Source organism: Canis lupus, chromosome 2 (genome assembly GCF_048164855.1).
Source record: "Canis lupus baileyi chromosome 2, mCanLup2.hap1, whole genome shotgun sequence".
Lineage (NCBI taxonomy): Eukaryota > Metazoa > Chordata > Mammalia > Carnivora > Canidae > Canis > Canis lupus.
Window position 1 is genome coordinate 28,843,954 of NC_132839.1, and position 9,802 is coordinate 28,853,755.

Genomic DNA, 9,802 nt, shown 5'->3' on the forward strand with positions numbered 1-9,802 from the left:
TTATTTATTTATTTTAAAAGATTTTATTTACTTATTCACAAGAGACACAGAGGCAGAGACAGGCAGAGGGAGAAGCAGGCTCCATGCAGGGAGCCCAATGTGGGACTCGATCTCGGGTCTCCAGGATCCCACCCCGGGGTTAAGGTGGCGCTAAACCGTTGAGCCATCCAAGGATCCCCTGACTTCACTTTCTAAGATAAAAAGTAATCTTCCAATTATCTGTTCTTAAACTCAGTGTTTTATAACTAAAAAGTCAATAAAAATATGACTGATGCTTTAGTAACTATTTTTTTCTTGTGTGTCAGTACTTTTAATGTTGTGTACATCAAATTATAGTAAAAAGATGACTATAAACAACACGCACAAGAGTACAGTAAACCGAGTTTATATTTCACCATCAAGTGTGGTTCTCCCATTAGTTCACTTTGTGACAGGCCATTAAGATATCTTCAAATCCAATAGTCTCATCATTACCCCTCAAAACGTCCAGTGACAGGTTTGACCTTGGAAGAAATGTAGGACGCTGAATCTGCTGCATTGCCTTGAATTCCATTTGTAATTTCAGTGGAGCAAACAGACCTTGGATGTTTCTTAGTGTAGAAAATTTCATTGTATCTTGGTTGAGCTGGAAATTTTTTTCTGATAATTCAAGAGGATGATTGGGCAAAAGTTCATTTTTCACACAAGGAAGACCTTTTCAAAGAAGATCATGCTATTCAAAAGGTCCCCTTGCTGAAAGTTCAGTAACTGGAATACTGACTTCGGCTGAGATCTAAGTCCTCTGGCATTCATCTTCACTTGCTCTGTGAACAGCCTCTCTTTAGTAACAGTTATTTATTCATTCAATAAATCTTACGCTCAGAGCTGAAAAGGATTTGATGATTAGTTAAAACACAAGCCCTATCTCTGAAAGCTCACCTCCGTTTTAAAGCTGAGCATCTATCCTTGTATAGCTTAATAATTATAATAATACTTAACATTAATGAATATTTACCTTGCTCCAGGCACAAGTGTTAACTCATGGAACTGTCCTAACAGCTCTGAGGGTAGGGACAGCTATTGTCCTCAAGCTAATTCACTTGTTTAAGGTCACATAGCTACTGAGCCACAGAACTGAGACACAGACTCAGGTGGTCTGGGCCCAGACTGCACATTCTTTTTTTTTTTTTTTTTTTTTAAGATTTATTTGAGAGAGAGAGAGCAAGCATGAGAGGAGGGGCAGAGGGAGAAGGAGTGAGAGAACCTCCAGGCTCCCATGACCTTGAGATCATGAATGGAGCCGAAACCCAGAGTCAGATGCTTACCAACTGAGCCACCCAGGCCCCTCCCAGGCTACACATTCTTAACACCACTCTATGGAGGTACATTCATGCCATATGAGAGTTTTGAGTTAGATGACACCATTTATATCCTTCATGTTTGAAACTGTTTCTCTTTCATTATAAAATTAAGAATCAATAGTCATCACTGAACCAGGAAAGAGTAGATTTCTCCTTTTTTTTTAAGAGATAAAACTGAGGGCACCTGGGTAGCTCAGTTGGTTAAGCACCTGCCTTCAGCTCAGGTCATGATCTCTGGGTCCTGGGATGAAGCCCCATGTCGAGCCCCACGCTCAACGAGGTATCTGCTTGTTCTTCTTCCCCTGCCCCTTCCCCTGCTCATGCTCTCTCTCTTTTTCAAATAAATGAATAAAATGTTTAAAAATAAAAAGATAAAACTGAGCCCCCAAAAGGAGCGAAATCTTTCTGTCAGTTTCCTTGGGCACAGCTAAGAGAGATAGAACTTTCAAAAAGACAATTTAAGGGACTCCTGGCTGGCTCAGTCAGAAGGGCCAACTGTTCATCTCCGGGTTGTAACTTCTCGCCCCACATTGGGTGTAGAGATTACTAAAAATAATAATAATAAAAAGGCCATTTAGATGCTATCTCTCCCTGTCCTGTTGTTTCCTCTTTGTGGCTTATTAATACAGTAGCCAAAATGATCCTGTCCTTTCCTGGATCAAAAAACCCTCCCGCGCCCTCTCCTATCACTCTGGGAAAGCAGAAATTCTTGCTAGGACTGACATGTCCTCACATAATCCGAGTCTCCTTGTTTCTCAGATCTCATCTCCTGTGACTGTCCTCTCACTGTGTCCTCAGCAAGCTTGGCTTCTTGGCTGCTCCAAGTGCACATGGGGTCAGCTAGCTGCCTCCGGCTTTGACCTTTCTGAACTGCTCTTCTCCAAAAAATCTATTGTGGTGATTGTCGTTATCTACTCCAGGGCTTTTCCTGAAAATAACCTCTTTTAGCAAGGGCTTCCTAGGGCCCTCTCTATTTAAATCTCAACTCTGTAGGCTCTGGAATGACTAACATTGGCCCAGGAGAGAGGGCTTTCCCAGCACACGGGACTTGCAGTGCTAAAACTGGATTTGTCTTGGGCAAACCAGGCTAGTTAGTCACCCTGTATAGTCCCAGCCCCTAGAACAGTGCCTGGTTTGGGACACCTGGGTGGCTCAGCAGTTTGGCACATGCCTGCGGCCCAGGGTGTGATCCTGGGGTCCCGAGATCAAGTCCCACATCAGGCTCCCTGCATGGGGCCTGCTTCTCCCTCCACCTATGTCTCTGCCTCTCTATCTCTCTCTCTGTCTCTCATGAATAAAAATAAATAAAATCTTTAAAAAAACAAAAAGCAAAAACAAAAACAGTACCTGGCTCATAAGAGTCTTAATAAATATTTGTTGAATATAAGGAATGAATGAATGAATAAATGAGCAAGTAGGTAAAAGAGAGAAATATTTTTCGTGAGACTGAAGGGAAGGTATGTATTGCACCTAAAATCAGAATATATAGACGTATGTTCATTATAGCAACTTGTAAGGCTTCTTCAGCATGGAAAGAAGCCCAACTTTCATGAACCAGGTACCAGTATTTTTAATTTCGTTTTTTTTCTTTTAAATATTGTATTTATTTATTCATGAGAAACACACACACAGAGAGAGAGAGAGAGAGAGAGAGAGAGGCAGAGACACAGGCAGAGGGAGAAGCAGGCTCCTTGCAGGGAGTCTGACATGGGACTCGATCCCGGGTCTCCAGGATCACTCCCTGAGCTGAAGGCAGGTGCTATACCGCTGAGCCACCTGGGCTGCCCTATTTTTAATTTCCTAATTAGAAAAGTATACTTTATCAATTTTGCTGCTACAGAAAATGGTTTGGAATAGAGTGTCCCAAATTCATTTTTTAGAGAAAATGAACATGGTTGGATTGGCTTTACTGTTTTTAGATTTCAAAACAGTTCCATATTTTAAATGGCAATGGTGCATTTTTAAATGTTTTTTTTTTTTTTTTTCCATTGCTAATGATCCTGAGTCCCAACTCCCTCCTTTGTCCTAATGCTCCCTTCAGCTGTTGCAGCCTGGACCTTCCAGGGGCTGCTCCCTTAGTCATTCTGCTCACACAGAGCCTGCCATTCTAGTTACCGATGCCCCCTATTTCCTCCCACCAGTCTCCCCAACTTCAACTCCTTTGAATCAGCACAATCTCATGCTGGTCTGTCATACATCATGTACTCATTCTACAAAATATTTTTGGCAAGAGAACTCAGCAAGGCCGAATAAGACGGTGTGTCTTTGTATCCCTTGACCCTATCATGCTTTGTCCATTTGTTCATTCATTCAACATCTTTTTTGAGTCCTACAGTGTGCCAGGCACTGAGAATACAGCAATTAATAAGATATTGCCTCTGGCCTCTCAAGTAGGGACAGGCAAATAACTAGGAACAGTCCAGGGAGTATTGATACCTTATTGTACTTATTTATGAGAAATATTGAATACTGGCAAGCTTATAGGGAGAGGGCGGGGACTCTCAGAGGTCAAGCACTAAGTAAACATTATTTGAGTAATGAATGGTTGAGCAAGTGACTGAGAGTGGGTGTAATTGTTATGAGAGCACAGAACCCCCAGGGTAGGTAATCACCATCCACTGGAAGGATGCTTCTTCCATTTTCCTGTTTTGAAGAGGACAGCTCATCTGGATCTATATCCTGAAGAGCCCAACTTTTCTTTCCCCTTCTCTCCTCTTCTCTCCTTTCTGCTCTGACTCAAATGAAATGAGAGGTGGCTGCAGAGTGCCAGCGATGCCAGTCAGCACGGCCGCTCTACTTTGCTCGGGACTGTTTAATAAAACAACCTTGATGTTGGGTGAAATTGTAGCCTTCTGAAATTCTTTTCAGCATTTTCATTACTCATTAAACAAAGTATGTGCTGGTCTTCAAGGCAGCTGACTGTACAGCCAAAATGAGTTGCTTAACTTTGCTTACGGTTTTGCGGGAGGGAATCCAATCACATCTGTGCTCACTGGGAAGGGAACTGCTTTCCCAGCTGAACTTTGGCCCCTAGGTTCCTCACATCTCTCATCCCTTACAGCTGTTCGCTGGTGTGCACTGTTGATTCTACACGCAGCCCGGTAGGGTTTATCAGAGGGCCATCTCCCCTTCTGGGTAACTCCCTAGTACAGTAAACATCTGCTATGGAACTGGAAAGAGCTGGTTCAAGCCAGTTTTTTCTCAGTTTCACTGAGCATTCCTAACTTTTGACGATTACCTTGTTCTTCATTTCCTCCCTACCAGATCAGAACCTGTAGAAATTCTGCTCTTCAAGAAAACCCTCACTTTTATCTGCTAAAACATTTAAAGTAAATTTTAAACAGTAATTTAACATTTTAGTGCACATCAAAAAATTCATACACATCTTTATTTTATTTTTTAATTTTTAAAATATTTTATTTATTTATGAGAAACATACAGAGAGACAGGCAGAGACACAGGCAGAGGGAGAAGCAGGCTCCCCATGGAGAGCCTGATGTGGGACTCGATCCCAGGACCCCGGGATCACGCCCTGAGCCGAAGGTGGACTCTCAACCACTGAGCCACCCAGGTGCCCCTCATGTGCATCTTTAAAAAGTGAGGACATTTTTCTACACAGTCAAAATGAATTCCAATTCCTAAACACTCAGTCTGTATCCAAATGTTCCCAGTTTGTACCTAAAAAGTCTTTTATGTCAGGTTTGTTGAAACTAGGATCCAATCCAAGACTGTATTGCATTGGTTTCTTTCTTTCTTTTTTTAAGATTTTATTTATTTATTTGAGAGAGAGAGAGAGACAGAGAGAGCAAGTAGGGGGAGAGAAATGGAGAAGCAGACTCTCCACTGAGTGCTGGAGGCAGAGCTCCATCTCATAACCTGAGATCACAACATGGACCAAAACCCAGAGTCAGAGTGAGCCGCCCGTGCACCCCACATCGGTTTCTTACATATAGATGAGCAGTCCCAAGGTACTGACCTATGGAATAGACCCGACCAGCTCTCCTACAGAATATATGATTCTCTTGATTGCTTCCTTGTGGTGGTGTTTATTCCAATATCACTTGTATTTCCTCAAAATTGGATTAGAGTTCACTCAGGTACTTTTGCCTGGTGTATATCATTGATGATACAGAATTTCTAATTCTGTGTCACAACAGGGAGCTCCTGATCTGATGATTTCTCCTCTTGAAATTAGAAATCTTGGTATAAATTTTAAATCTAATTTTTTTTGTTGAATAACTACCCATATTAAGAAACTAAAAAAGGTATCAAAGAAAAGGAAGTTTTCCTACTGTACCATAGTTGGGTTTTTTTTAAGCTTTTATTAATTTGGCAGAAAGAGAGAGAGAGAGAATGAGAGAGAGCACGAGAGCATAAGCAGGGGGAGTGGCAGGCAGAGGCAGAGGGAGAGAGCCCAACATGGGGTTTGATGTGGGCGCTGGATGTGGGGCTTGATCCCTGGGACATGGGGGCTGGATGTGGGGCTTGATCCCTGGGACATGGGGGCTGGATGTGGGGCTTGATCCCAGGACCCTGTGATCATGACCCAGACAGAAGGCAGATGCTTAACCAACTGAGCCACCCAGGCGCCCCCTCTACTGTACCATAGTTTTGTTAAAGCAGGCAGTTAGTTAGGTTCTAACAGGACACCGGGAGGCCAGCACAAAGGAAGTCATGGGCAGCTTTTGGAAAGTCAGAGGCCTGTCACGGCAGCACTCCACGAAAAGCCAGATCAAACCAGACAGGCCCAAGATGATGGGTGCCATGACAGGAAATCTCTGACGTAAGGAAGAAAAGGCATGAAACCCTCCTAGGAAATCCCTGACCTAATGAATGTTCCATCCCCTAGTTGAAGACTGTCAGTAAAAGATGGAAACCTGAACCCCAGGTCAGCATCTCTCTCTCTCTCTCTCTCTCTCTCTCGTTCACCAGCTCTCATATCTTCAGAGTGTACTTTTGTTTTCATAAATGTTCCCACTTGTGAATTCAGATGTCCTTGAATTCTTTCTCGTGATGAGACCAAGAAACTTTGGTAAATTCTTTGGGATGGGTTGAGTCAAGGCCTCAGAGCCTGGGATCTCTCAGTTCACCTGGCAACAGTTTCAGTTGCCAGTCTCCTCTTAGGAGGGAAGCATTCCTCCTAGAAATATTCTACCCAGACACAATGGGACCACACTCTCATTCAACAACATATCTAGGAGCTCCTTCCGTTCCAGTACCTGTTGATCTCAGGTATTCTTTTTAATGGCTCCATGGTTTATCATCCTGTTGATGTTCCTTAATTCATTTAACTAATGTTTCATTATGGATATTTTGATAATTTCCAGATATGGAAATAGTGTGGAATAGTGATTGTTGAGCAATGGTGACACTTCTGCTGATTCCAAGGGTTTGCTTGGTCCCCAGTTGCATACATTTCCCTCTCATAACACTTTTGAGCCCAAGAAGATTCAGTGGAATGGAGTTCTGAATGCTAATCTTATAGGCCAGCACTTCCCCCCTTCCCATATCTGCACAGAAAGAAAGTTGAGCTAAGACAGCTCAAGACTTGCTCTTGGAATAGCAGTTACTAAGCCTATTACACATTATTCCCATTTGACTTCATCTTTCTTTAGAGTATTTTGAGTTTTGTGCATACATTTAAATGTTTTGTATGATAAATTTTATGTTTTTTTTATGGCTTTTTTCTTCTGGATTTATGTTTAAAACTTTGATCAATCTTGAACTTGAAAAAAAAATCTTGAACTTGTCCTAAGAGATCTAACATTTTCTTCCCATATAATTGACCAAATGTCCATCATTATTAAACAATCCAGCTCTTCTTCACTGACCTGAAATGCCCCCTTTATCATACATTAACTTCATTGATCTTTCTTTTTTTTAAATGCACATATCTAGTAGCTTTATTCACTCCAGCTATGTTACATATGGTGATTATTTGGCAAGGCTATACCTTCCTGACTACCTCTCTTTTTCCCATCACCCTTCTGGTTTTTCTCCTGGTATGAACCCAAGAGTTTGCCTGTCTATTTCCCCTCGATCCTGATGATAATTTCACTGTATATACATTTATTAATAAATTTAGAATAACTTTACACCTTAAAAAATTGTGTCTTTCTCTTTATAAGCATGTGTAGATTAAGTCATCTTATTCTGTATCCTACAGTAGCATCCTCAAATTTCCTTCAACAGCTCTTGTATATTTCTTTTTATTTTTTCAAAGATTCCATCCATTTATTCATGAGAGACAGAGAGAGAGACAGAAACACAGGCACAGGGAGAAGCAAGCTCCATGCAGGGAGCCCAATGCGGGACTCTATCCCAGGATCCCCGGGGGTCATGATCTGAGCCAAAGGCCAAAGCTAACTACTGAGTCACCCAGGTGCCCCACCTCTTGTATATTTCTTATTAATTTTTTCCTAGACAATCATTTTACTGAAAATATAAAAGATATCTCTAATTCTGCTCTACTTTCAAAATACTTGTCAAATCTATGTAGAAAAGCAATGACTTTTATATACAAAATTTTTACCAGCCACTTTACCAAATTCTTCTACTGTCTATAATAGTCTTTTTAGATGATCTTCTTGAGATTTCTAGTTGTATTTTATTTCTTCATAAAAATTTTTTTTTAAAGATTGTTACTTATTTATTCATGAGAAACACACAGAGAGAAAGAGGCACAGACAGAGGCAGAGGAAGAAGCAGGCTCCATGCAGGGAGCCTGATGTGGGACTTGATCCCAGGTCCCCAGGATCATGCCCTGGGCCGAAGGCAGTGCTAAACCACTGAGCCACCTGGGATACCCCATAAAAAACAATTTAATCTTCAGTTTTCCAATATTTTTAGTTACCTAAATGTATTGTCTAGTATTGCCAAAACAAGACACATAAGAGTGGGGGACTGAGTATACTTTCATGACTTTCTTTTGGGGCATGATTATTACATTGGAGTTGGGATTGCATGGCATGAAATACTTTTCCTATTACATTTTTATTATTATCCAAAATGTGATACAATCACCATATAAATTTTGGAGTCTTTCAATGCAGGAAATCTATCTTTTGAAAACTTCTTTGGTTACCTGTTTGTCTCTTAAAATGCTATCAACTTCCCTCTCATCAACATCCTGTTCCACATGTTGCACTTACTAATGAAGCCTGTGTGTTTCACAAATATAGGAAGACTTTTGTGTTATTAATAATGCTGAGAACACAAGTCATCAGAGCAAGGCAGTACACAGTGATATTATGAAATACACTTCCTGAACACAATTTTCAGGAGCTGCACATGCTTTCATCAAGTGGGTGTAACCTATGTTACTGCTCAGGCCAATCATGATGCCACATCAGATCTTCTTCAAAATCATTTTTCCTTATTACTTTCCTTATTCACATCTTTAAATCCATGTCACTCCTGTGACTAGGAAATTCTGAAGAATATATATATATATATATATATATATATATATATATTTTGATATGTAAATTACAGTTATTAATCTGAAAAGCAGATGAATGACTTCACTCTCTCAAAGAGTCTAAATGAACTGCTCTTAGCAGATATGGTCCTCAGGTAACTTTCATTTTTTATGGACTGAGGGACCTAGGTGAGCACTTCTTTACCATCTACCATATATAATTCATGTTTACTTGCTATATCACTTCTAGATTCTATGATGTGAAATAAGATGAAGGTTTTAGTTTGTACTGGTATAGACCCAAAGCTAGCTCCCCTTCTTGGATTGTAGCCTCTTAGTTCTTGCTCTGCTCCCAATGCCATGCACTGCCCTTTTCACATAAACATCATCTATCAAGCATGCTGTTGTGCAAGAAACCACTCCTGGAGTGCAGGGTTCTGAGCTAGGTACTAAACTTAAGCTGGAGTGTGGCCAGAGGTGAGTCACCACAAGGATAAGGGGATTGGGAACCAAGTCACTTAATTATATTACAGTACATAATGTTCAGTGAAGGCCTACTATATGCCAGACACTCTTCCTAAGTATCTTTTTATTACACCTAATCCTCATAATAATCCAATGAGGATGGTTCTATTGTTATCCTCATTTAACAGATGAGGAAATTAAGATTGAAAAGTTAATTGTCCAATATGATGGTGCTAGTATGGTAAGGCACATCTTAAAAGTCTATGCCTTTGGTTGGGGGAAATGAGGAAGAGTCAGTATAGGGAAACATGATACCTACCTTTAAATTTTTGAAGAGCTATCATATGGAAGAAACCATAAACTTTTTCTATGGATGCCCAGAGACTAATATGTGGACAAACAGGCAAACCCTCATTCTTTAATCCCTGAAAGGGACAAATGAGTGTGGATGGATGGATGGATGGATGGATGGAGTGTGAGAATGAGAGAGAAGCAAGAGCCTGGAACCTAATAAATAGTAAATGTTTGTTATTATTTTCCCAAGAATGTTCATGATATTTTAAATATCCAAACACGA

The 9,802-nt window shown here is 40.7% G+C and overlaps 1 pseudogene; it reads right to left on the minus strand.

The window, feature by feature from the left end:
* Window positions 1-347: 347 nt before the first annotated feature.
* Window positions 348-792, minus strand: LOC140610998 (proteasome maturation protein pseudogene; annotated as a pseudogene).
* Window positions 793-9,802: the final 9,010 nt, after the last annotated feature.